Below are 12,082 nucleotides of genomic sequence, written 5' to 3'. Positions count from 1 at the left end.
TTATCATTTTATAATAAACATCTTATATGTTATAAGTAATTATTCTACCAAATTTATGAAAATTATTCCTTTCTTATTTCATTTTTGTTTTTTTATAATAAACCATCCATTATATATGGATTATTTTATAAAATTTAAGAAAATATTTGTCCATGTTGTTTTATTTTTTATTCATTTTAATATGTAATGCTTTCATATTTAAAAAAATAATAAATGCAATACTCAGGTTTTTTTTACATCACTATTCATGATAAGTTTTGGAAGTGAGGCCTCTTTTTTATGTAACATTGTTGGGGAAGTTCAAAAGATTTTGGGTATATTGGTATTCCTTTTAAATTTTTTACATTTTATACATTTTTTTCATAAAGAAGTTGGGTGAGTGGGGATTACTTGTCAAAAGAAGTGCAAGATAAAAAACAATATGAGTTTAAATCCAACAAAATAGCATAATACAAAATATAATGTTAAATTCAAGAATAACAGTGCATATAAAATATTAGGTGAAACCCACAAGATCAAAGAATAATCTAATATATGCAGGATCATGATTTGATCTCCAAATTCATCGGATTATGGATTTCTGAATTATTTTTGATTTGGTAGTTCAAAAAATAAATTGAACTTCTTGGGTGAAATAAAATTGAAGTTGGGTGAAAAGGGATTATTCACAATAATTTTCTCCATCTTTGAAGACAAATCGAGACTTTTTGAAGGATGTTCTTATTTTTTTAATAATGTGAAGCTCTTAGTATGGTTTTGGAAAGAGTATTATAATATTGAGTGGGGGTATTAGGACTTCCTTGCTGCCCCAATGTAGGTTGGATTCTTTCCTTTTCCAAAGAAATATTGGGAGGAAGAAACCCTTAAAGGCATAGACAATGCTATTGGTAGCTCTGTGAAGGTAGGGAGGTGGAGAACTGCAATCTAACTCCTTGTTATGTGTCAAACCCCTTCCCATCCAATCACTACCATATTCACCATAAATAACTAAAGGAAAATATGACAAACTAAATTAGTTATAAAATGATCAAAATGGTTCTTGATTTCAACCAATTCTTCGTAATATTTAACTTAGTAAATATATGATTTTTGCATAAGCTTTTATGATAGGCATGTTACATACTCCCCCCTTAAAGTGAACACCTTCCTCGATGTTTGATCTCTCACTGGAACTATAATTTTTACTCATGATATAACAATCTAAACAACCCAAAAGGATACCCTTCCCTTTCAAAATGAAAGATTTCATCTCCAATAAATATCAGTAAGAAAAATAATAACCTTTTATCAATGGTCATAATCGTTTACAACTACAAAGATGAGGAATTTATTCTTCCATCACTTACCGACCATTCATAGAAACAAAAAAAAATGTCTATGCCAACTTACCATTACTTACCAATTACTCATGAAAGTCATGGTTACCTTACATAATAAATCTAATTGAAGGTGGTTTGATAGCCTGCATGGAAAGAACCTTGTAATATACGATCAATAAATTCAACATAGTAACATTAGTCACAACATTTTCAATCAAATAAAATATTTTAAACTATCAATCATTCATGCAATGTCAAAGCATATTTTAACCACAACACTTCTACAAATAATCAGAGAGAACCAAGCCTTTAAATCATCAAAATGATACATGGCTACACCATGGTCACACTATCTTAGATCCCACTAAAGATATCTACACAATATTTCTAAAAGTATTGAGAGAGGACCTAGCTCTCTAGTGATAAAAAAGATCAATAATTGTATCAAGTGGAAACTATCTTAGACACTTCTAAATATAGTCATAAGGTTGAGAATACAATAAAGGAATTACACTTCCAATAATTCCTTACAGACCATTAGGCTCTTTTTACGGGAAGATGTACATAAAATATTTACACAATTATATAGAAAATTCATTTCTAACACAACACATAACTGATTAGTTAATTTGTTTTGCTATGAGAACTACAGTAGGAAAAATAATACTCCTCCCAACCAATGGGAAATGGTTTCTAGAACCAAATTGAGCCATTTTCACATCCACTCAGCTCTCTCACAAAGACCATACTAGGTCTAGTTTGGAATTCCAATGGCCAATCAACTCAAGAATTCTAATGACCACACAATATATAATACATGATTCCTCTTGGAAGCGGCCTGCCTGTTCCTCGAATAACATCCTGCCTATTCCTCTAAAAACGTCTCTTCTATGAGGAATTTTGGGCCTCCTTGAACAAGATCCAAAATCTATAGAGTTGTGTCAAGATTTTTCCTCTATTGACCACCTTGGCCAGCTCTTTTCCCTTACTAAGATCATATATCTCTAGGGAAAGGAAATTCGAGCAAGCAAGTGTCATCAAATCCTCCGGGCAGGCAACTACCATCAACCAAAGGCCTCTTATCCTTTAACAACTGTCCACAAGTTTCTGACATTTAAAATCCTCTTTTAACACTCTTTCCCATAGTAATTTACATAATGAACCATATGCACATTGTTAATAAAACAAAAGAAACATTTATGTACACCATTCATTTATACTTGTCCCTGAACACGGGTCCACAATATCTAGATTGACAAGAAACATAACTGACATACATGTTGTATAAATTTTGATTTTTCAAATAACATAATCATTGGTATCATCATATTATATTTTCTCATCTAGGGTTACAATTCACATTGCAACATTTTATGAATGTTCTCAATAATTCAACATGTATAAAGGTATTGATCCTGTTATTTTTCATAAACCACTTTCATGAATTAGAAAAAACATAGAAAGAAAGGAGACATGTTCCCTATGTTACATCCAAAAAGATGTAAATCGAAGTTTTCCATAAAGTTGGTTTTTTTTTACAAAACAATAATTAAGGAGACAATACTTTAGTCATTAACATTTCCTTAGTTTCTAACTTATGCAACATATGATTTCATTTGTACGCGTGCATCAAATCAACAACTATTAATGCATGATAACTAACATCACCCTTGAATCATCAATTTCTAGAGTTGTGAAGCATAAAAAACAAGGTAATCAACATCTGATCTCTCTACTACTATCATTAATTTTATATAACCATCTAGTTAATCACTTTAATGACATTACTATATCATGATCCAAGTTCTTGTAACCTTCAAGAAATTTTAGTCATAAATATGCATTGTTTAAAAAAGTATTCACCTTCGCAATCATTTTATTTTAATGCATACAATACTTCCATGCATAAAAGTATATGAAAATATTCATTAATGTGTAAATGCCAATATATTTAGGGTAACAATTCAAACATTTCTAATTTCTCAAAATATACCATTACTAATAGATCAACATATGAAGCAACTACCATAATCATTTTTTTACAACTTGAAATAAGCTTTAATCAAACCAATTAATGCATATAGATTTTAATATTTAGTCATTTAACACCAACTAATCAATGCTACTAAACGTCTTAATGCATCCATGAAAAGACTTAATCAACAACTACCTATTACAGTCAAATCTCACTACTCGACTCATTGTTTATTTTTAACATTGAAATGGGTTCTTTCAATGTCCTTTTAAAACACTCTAACATCCCCTTCAAGGACATTCCCCATAATTTACATTTATTGATTTATTCTTTATAAGTAGTGCATCGTAACTTTAGTCATGTTCATTAAATGTATCAGTAATATTGCCATGTATGAAAACGTTGGTGATCAGCTCTAACTTTCACTGGTGAGTACTCAGGTTGTTCATATGTATAGTAAACAGTTTATTGTCTTTTATCGTCAACAAGATTCAAATGTGATGAACACAGTTTTGTAGCAAACTTTATTGCTTAATACTCTTCAATGCAGTTATAAACACGCATCATGCATTTCATGTCGAAAGTAGTCTAGTACATATTTTGATATGTAGATTTTTAGAATCATACCTAAGATGATGTCCGCTAGTATCATACCTCTATTTCTTTTCCACTTACCAATTCCCAAAAGGCATTAGTGTTGCAACCTAACTCCGGTAACACTTGTAACATCCCTCGGTAACCTCGCATGGAATGCATATGATTAGAAATTTTTTACACAATTTACCAATGGGTAACTATCCAAATAACCAATCCAAATTTCTCATTAACCACTAGATAAAAACTTCATTATTACATACAATAAATTAGTAAAAGAATAGTAAGTTACATAACCATTAACAACCACTATTGTAGCATATTAACGTAAAGTTTCTGATGTAACCTTGTCTCATTTTCATGATTCCTTTAACTATATTAGTTAATCAAATATTTGATATTATAAACATCAAATCATGTAAGGAATCCACATCATAAAAGTAGCACAACAAGCAACCACATCATTAGACACCGGTATACCTTAGAAACCCCATAGGCTGAAGATCAACAAACATTTAATTTTAATTATTAAATGCTCAAGAGGGTGTTCACCCCACTTAATGGCTTGTAAGAGATTCCACCCCTTAACCATTGTTATAAAATCTTCCAAAGACATATCATTTAAATACAACATATCTGGATAAAAGCTATTACAATCATCATGATATCATTTACACACAAATATTCAATCTTTATATCTTTGTAGACTGGTTTTTCTATGAGTGGACCATCCCGCAACTCGCATTCCCCAATATGCATGGACCCTTATTTCATTACCTGCCATAATGTTAACCATAATTTATCCTTTGCACAAGTCACCATCCTTTCTTTCCATTGTTTTCATCGACATACTTTGATATCATGATTACATAAAGTATTTATCAATTAATAATCAATTTTTAATAGTGAATCTTCAACATATATTCATGTGCATACATGAAATGTAAATAAAATATCACAACATGCTTCTTCTAACAACATTTGTCATGCATTAGTTATAAGAAAAAGCATGTTAAAATAAATACTACATTACAACTATCCTTCATTGTAAAAGCGCACATTTTTTTCCAAAGGAAAACCACTGTAACCATCCATTTTAGTTTAAAGGATACTAGGAACTTAACTTTGTTTTTCATGCATGTAATTAAATAAAAACTTATTCGAAGAAAGTTAACCCCTCAACTTCTTCTTTATGCATGTAAGTAAATAATCTTTATGATACAATAGATATTGTTATTATTACTATTATGCATCCAAATGCATGTCCTCTTCTAAGAGAAAGCTAACACAATAGATACTATTATCATGTATGAAAACACACTTTTCTCTTTTCAAGATGGTAGCCAAATAAATACATATTCTTTCTAAGAGAAATTAACATCATGGCTATTGATTTGTATATCTCAAAGAAATTATTTTCCAAGAACTAAACAATATGACTATTATTTATGTGTGTATAAGCACATCTTCTTATTTTCAAGAAACAATATATTCATTTTAAAGAAATCTAGCTCAATAGCTATTCTATCCCTGGATACACATTTCTTTTTAGTAAACCATTTCTTTAGCTATTGTTTTCATGCATGCAAATATACATTCACTTTTTTTTTCAAGACATTAAACATAATAACGTGCAGCTACATATTCACTTATTCTCTTTTCTACAATCTAACATAATAATTATTCCCTCCTACATGCACATAATGTTTCTCTTCAATTGATCTATAACAATAATCATTCATTACCGCATATATATATATATATATATATATATATATATATATATATATATATATATATATATATATATATATATATCCAAGTAGTCTATCATCATCACTTATTATTTTCACTAAAAAATTACATATATAAAACAATATAATATTATTCCAAAGAAATGATTATTCTTTTCCGAAAGAACTTCAATCCGACATTTATTTTTCTATCTGCGCATGAACTCATGTTCTCTCCTCATGGAAATTGTCATAATAGGGTATTTATGGGTTCAAAATTTTAATCGAACTACATTCCCATTGTAAATAATAAAATAAACACATTTACCACCCATCTTAAAACACAATATAAGTAATGAACTATGCATAAATTAAAGGCCAAGAATATCACACCAATCTATGCTCCTCAATCTAACTCCCTAAGAAAGTTTTCAATAAAAGGAATGTGTCTTTCCATGAATGAACTAAGTGAGAACATCCATACTTGAATATCACAACGTTTTATACAAAATGAAAATAATTCAAAGAAAATTACCACAACTTATTTCTCTACGCAAAAGGTATTCATATTTATATAAAATTTTGCATACTTCAGCCCATTTATTAATGTACTCAATTGCGAAAGAAAAGATAAATCAAAACAAAAGAGCGAAGCTCCTCTTGGCATCCGTATATCTATATAGAAATATTAGATCATGGTGCATGCATAATCATGAAAGTAAAGGTGAGAAGGCATACCGAGTCAACAGTAGTCAAGAAAGACAACCAAATTACCGTCTTGTCGAGCCTTGCCGAGAGTCTGTCTGTGGAATGTAATGACATGTTTCTACCTCTGCAATTTAGTCTTGCAAATAAGGTCCCCATCTTTGGCCACAGTTAGTTATTCCTCGTTCATAATCGTCGTCAAGGAAACAAACTTTTTCTCTTGTAAGCATTATTTCTTCATCTCCACACTTATTACTTTCCGATTTTGTGTACATGTGCCAAGCAGCTGTTGTGCAGGGGAGATTGTGTGCTCTCATATGACAGAGAATAAGGAATCCTTTAGTCTCTCTGATATGGCAGAGAACGTGCAGTTTTCATCGTTTTCATGTATAGAGCTACGTAGTTTTATTTTTATTTTTGATGTTCCAAGGGATGTTATGGCAATGAATTTCTCGGGCACAAGTGACACCGACAGGGTAGAGAATTGTGGTCTAACTCTTGGTTATGTGTCGAATCCCCTCCCATCCAATCACCACCGTATTCACAATAGAGAACTAAAGGGAAAGATGAAAAACTAAATTAATTAGAAATTGATCAAAATAGTTTTTGGTTTTAACTAATATATATTTAACTTAGTAGATATATGAGTTTTATGTAAACTTTTATGATAAGCATGTTACAGTATGTGATTTATATACACTTATCCGTGTATATCAATTACATGTTTTAATCTGGTTGTTTAAATTTGATAAATTGAATAGAAAAACAATCTATGGATATATCAAATGTACTCACCCACATCCATCAAACCTAAAATCCCCATAGATAAATGTAATATTCATATATTATAAATAAGCTCTCAAAATGTTTATATATATAATTTTTAACTTTTTTCGTGCTGTATATTTTTTTATGTTTTGTATTTTGGATTATAAATTTTAATTATATGATTTTCACCTGAAATTTTTTTATATATTTAAAAATATTATAGTATTACTAAAAAATTATATCATTATCTTTCAATTAAAAAAACATTTATAATCAACAAACAAATAATTAATATACAGTTTCATCAATCAAATCTTTTTTTCATTCCTAGTTGTTTTCTTTTAAAATTGCTCACTATTTTATATATAACATTGCCTATCATTACGAAATAGGTGGCCAAAACAGGTATAAGAATAAACCCATCCTTTTCTCTTACCATGAAAACATTATTCAAAATATATTTTTTAATAAGAGCAATATGAAATGTCGAATGTTTGATCTTTTATTTCCTCTCCCACATCAGCTTTTATGTGTCGTCATTGCTGACTCCGTCTCCCGTTAATCCCAACTTGGCTATCACGACACTCAGTCAAATTTCATGTTTACAAAGATATAAACATTATATATAATTAATCAAATAAAGGTTAAGAACATATACTATCGACTTCAATACCGCACATGAAATCAAGAAGATTTTTGTGTTTTAGGAATAAAATACGTTCACTATCGCTCCAAAGTTTGATACAATGCTCGACGGCTCTGTGTTAGAATAATCACACTGCCCGATGCCTCTTCCCATGACGGCTAGTAGGTGGTAATCGACGGGGAGTTGACAAAAGTCGGTAGATTTAAATGAATAAATAATGACATTTGTTGTAGAATCTGTCACTGTGATTTTGTTGGAAGAATCACCGCACTTCTATAGAATCCGTAATTTCTACCCTGGGGATCCTAGTTACTCGCTTGTAATGTTTACCAACACCTACGGGTTTTGGTGTAACGGCAAACCTCCACATGGTATCAGAGCTTGGACCCAGGTTCGATTCCCCCAAGTTGCGTTTGAGGGGGGGTGTTGGAAGAATCACCGCACCTCTATAGAATTCGTAATTTCCACCCTGGGGATCCTAGTTACTTTGCCCCGCAGATGTTGGTAAACATTACAAGCCAGTAACTAGGATCCCCAGGGTGGAAATTACGAATTCTATAGAGGTGCGGTGATTCTTCCAACACCCCCCCTCAAACGCAACTTGGGGGAATCGAACCTGGGTCCAAGCTCTGATACCATGTGGAGGTTTGCCGTTACACCAAAACCCGCAGGTGTTGGTAAACATTACAAGCCAGTAACTAGGATCCCCAGGGTGGAAATTACGGATTCTATAGAGGTGTGGTGATTCTTCCAACACCCCCCCCTCAAACACAACTTGGGGGAATCGAACCTAGGTCCAAGCTCTGATACCATGTGGAGGTTTGCCGTTACACCAAAACCCGCAAGTTTTGGTAAACATTACAAGCCAGTAACTAGGATCCCCAGGGTGAAAATTACGGATTCTATGGAGGTGCGGTGATTCTTCCAACAGATTTGTATAGATTTCTATGTTTATGAATGAAATGATCAAGGTCACTTCAGTGAGTCTTCCCAGTTCCATCAACCGGTATTAGAGCTAGTTTGAGTAAGCTCGGTGATGTTGAGCAGTGTGAAGAGTCAATGAGTCTCGTTGCCCCGTTGATGTGATCCACCTGAGAGCACTGTGCATTGTATGGTGGCCGAGCATGACACACACCTCGAGCTACGTATTGTATGGAGGCCATGGAGAGCAGCAACAAGTGGAAGCGCCCTGGTTTACGATATCCCATCAGCTTCATACTGCTATTTATGTGTCGAGAGTGTTCTCCACCATGGTGATGTGGTTAACTTGATGGCATCGATGTTCCTAATATCTGATTCCAACCAAAGGATCAGAAGAATGCTCATCTCAATCAGCTGGAAGGTGCAGAACAGAGGTTGATATTGGTAAAAGCAGATCTTATGGACTACAACAGCCTTTTGAATACCATCATTGAATGTCAAGGAGTCTTCCATGTTTCTTCTCCCGTCACAGATGATCCCGAAGAAATGGTGGGGCCAGCTGTGAATGGGACAAAGAACGTCCTGGGTGCTTGTGCAGTGGCTGCAGTGCGCCGTGTGGTGTTCACTTCCTCCACTGGGGCAGTTTACATGGACCCAAATAGGGATTATGATTCTCTTGTGGATGAGAATTGTTGGAGAAACCTTGACTATTTGCAAGGAGACAAAGAACTGGTACTACTCTGGAAAAACAGTGGTCGAGAAGGCTACATGGGAAAGAGGAGCTCAAGAAGGAAATCGGGTGTTTGGTGGCGAAGTCTGTTGGAAGGAACTAGAACTAATTCCAACTACCCACAGTCATAATTCAATAGAAGGTTTAAATGCAGTTTTTAGAAATCATTGACAACGGTGACAGCTTCCTGAAGAAGCCATTGCCCCAATTGATCTCTAGAAGTTTCTTCATTCTGTATAAATACCAGTTTAATCGATGAATGGAAGCAAGTTGTGAAGTTCTCAGTTCAGTACTGTGTTTATGAGTTCGAGTCTCCGCTCTCTCTCTGATATGGTATCAGAGCTCTGTGTGAGGCTCAGTGGTGTGTGTAATATTCCCACGCTCCGTGTGTTTGAGGTGAGCGATCAGAGTGAGTGAAATATCGTTGTGTGTTGCAGAGGAGTCGAGCAAAGGAGCTGTGAGCTGTGTTAAGTGTTGAAAGTGTTTTGTTGCAAGTGGTGCAGTGAGCGTGGATCGAACACACGGCTGTGACAGTTTTGGTGCAACCGAAGTTGCTGAAAACGTGTAAGGGTGTGCCAGTGAAGTGTTGCTGCAAAGAGACTGCAGACAGAGATTGGGAGAGCTGGTTGTGCTGTGAGCTTGGAGAACGGCGTGCTGATGGTGAGCGTGCCGAAGAAGTTTGAGTAAGTTATTTCCTGTGTGTAGCTAGTGTGAGATATCTGTTGCAGAGAAATTTGCTTGAGTCCTTTCCCGTGTTGCAAAGAAGTTTGTTTGTAGCAGATAAAACTCTGGTGCAGGGAAATCCTGGACGAAGGATTGTGTGCAAGTTTTCATTCGGTTTTATAACTGTCATTTCTCATTATGCATTCTGCTTTAGAATCTAGTTCTACATTATCTGATTTTGTAGTAGATGATGTTGATGCATAATTGGAACGAGAAAGCATTGAAGTGAGCATTTCCAGATTTTGTTGGATCAGCAAAAGTTAAGGCTCCTGGACAGTTGCCAGAAAGGACGAATCCCCCTCCGTGGCCGGCTCCATTGTTTTGTTCCAATTTTAATAAAAAATATTGTTGTTATGTATGTCTGCTGAGTTTATTACAACAACACCGAAATATTTCCTGTTTAGTATGGTCTTATGTAGTTTGCCATAGAATTGGTATTCGAGGTTTCTCCATGATATAGCTAGCTTTTGCATTACTGAAATTTTAGAATGCAAGCAAGATATATGGTTGTCTCTGGTTTTGACTTTTTTAACGAATTACTGAAATTTCAGAACTCAAGCAAGATATATGGTTCCCTCGGGTTGTTATTGAAGTTGTGAAAGAAAAAAGAAAAAATTTGCATTTTGGTGATTGGAGAAAGTTCTTTTTCATCATGGCAAATTTGTTGCCTGATATTTATATGAATGAATCCACCAAACTTGATGGAGGAAATTATGTGAATTGGAAATTCAAGTTAATGAATATTTTAGAAGGTAATAATTTATGGTTTATTGTGAGTGGGGATGAGCCCAAACCCACTGTTGTAGTTTCTATTCCAGATTGGGAGAGAAGGGAGACAAAAGCAAAGGTGTTGCTGTGTATGTCCATAAAGGACAACATTATTCCTCACATCAGAGATTGCAAGACATCAAAAGAAACATGGCATACGTTGAAGGGTTTGTATGAAACAACAAATACAAACTGGATCTTGTTTTTGAAGACTACGCTTTTATCTCTAAAAATGGAAGCAAATGAAAATATAGGCAATTTCATATCTCGTGTCAAAGATTTAAGTGATAAGTTAGGAGATATTGGTGAAAAGTTGTCTAGTACTGACTTAGTCACCATCACATTAAATGGCTTAGTGCAAGATTATCAAATTTCTGTTTCAAGTCTTGCAGCTAGAGAGAAACCCCCTACATTTGATGAATTGACAGGAATTCTTCTACAAGAGGAGGAGAGGATGAAGAGCTTTAATTTGGGCTCTAGCAGTTCGGATTTGGCATTAGTGGCTAAGGGCAAATATCCATATAGAGGCAAGCCATGGGACAAGAACAAAGGAGTCAAGTTTCAAGCAAAAAAAAAAGGTATGACACAGTCTAAATTTCCAATCCATAAGAGAAATGATGAGTGTTATTATTGTAGGCAAACCTGGGCATCATTCTAAAGATTGTTATAAAAGGAAATATAATGAGTCTAGGCAAAGAAATAGAAGACATAATGGAAATCTTGTGGACAAGGATACCTCAATCAATGATGGATTCAAAAATCTTAAATTGTCTGTTTCTGATGCTGCATTATCTATCGAAAATGATGATAAGAATGCTTGGTTCATTGATTCTGGTGCATCACTCCATATGTCTTGTAATAAGGAGTGGTTTGATGAATATTATGAAAACATTGATGGAACATATGTTTGTCTAGGAGATATCAGATCACTTAAAGTTCAAGGTTATGGAGTAATAGGTGTGAATTTGCCTAATGGAAAAGAGAAATAGATCCATAATGTGATGTATGTTCCTGATATCAAAAATAATTTAATTTATGTTTCTACTATTATTGACCAAGATTTGAACGTGGAATTTGTTAAATCACACTGTGTAGTAAAAGACATTCGAGATCAGTACAAGGTTATTGCCACAGGAACCAGAGTTGGAGGCTTGTATAAGTTGGATGTGACCAGGAAAATTCATCAAGCATTGGCATCTA

General features: G+C 33.8%; 1 pseudogene; it reads left to right on the top strand.

Annotated features, from left to right (window-relative positions):
- LOC149236208 (cinnamoyl-CoA reductase 1-like) overlaps positions 1-9,100 on the top strand; it is a 142,559-nt pseudogene extending 133,459 nt beyond the window's left edge.
- The last annotated feature ends 2,982 nt before the right edge of the window (positions 9,101-12,082 follow it).

The sequence above is a fragment of the Pinus tabuliformis genome, chromosome 8 (assembly GCF_031772625.1).
Source record: "Pinus tabuliformis cultivar Carrire ecotype Pingquan chromosome 8, CPIR1, whole genome shotgun sequence".
In the NCBI taxonomy this organism is placed as follows: domain Eukaryota; kingdom Viridiplantae; phylum Streptophyta; class Pinopsida; order Pinales; family Pinaceae; genus Pinus; species Pinus tabuliformis.
Note: the sequence above shows the minus strand (reverse complement) of the source record. Positions and strands in the feature narration are given on the sequence as shown.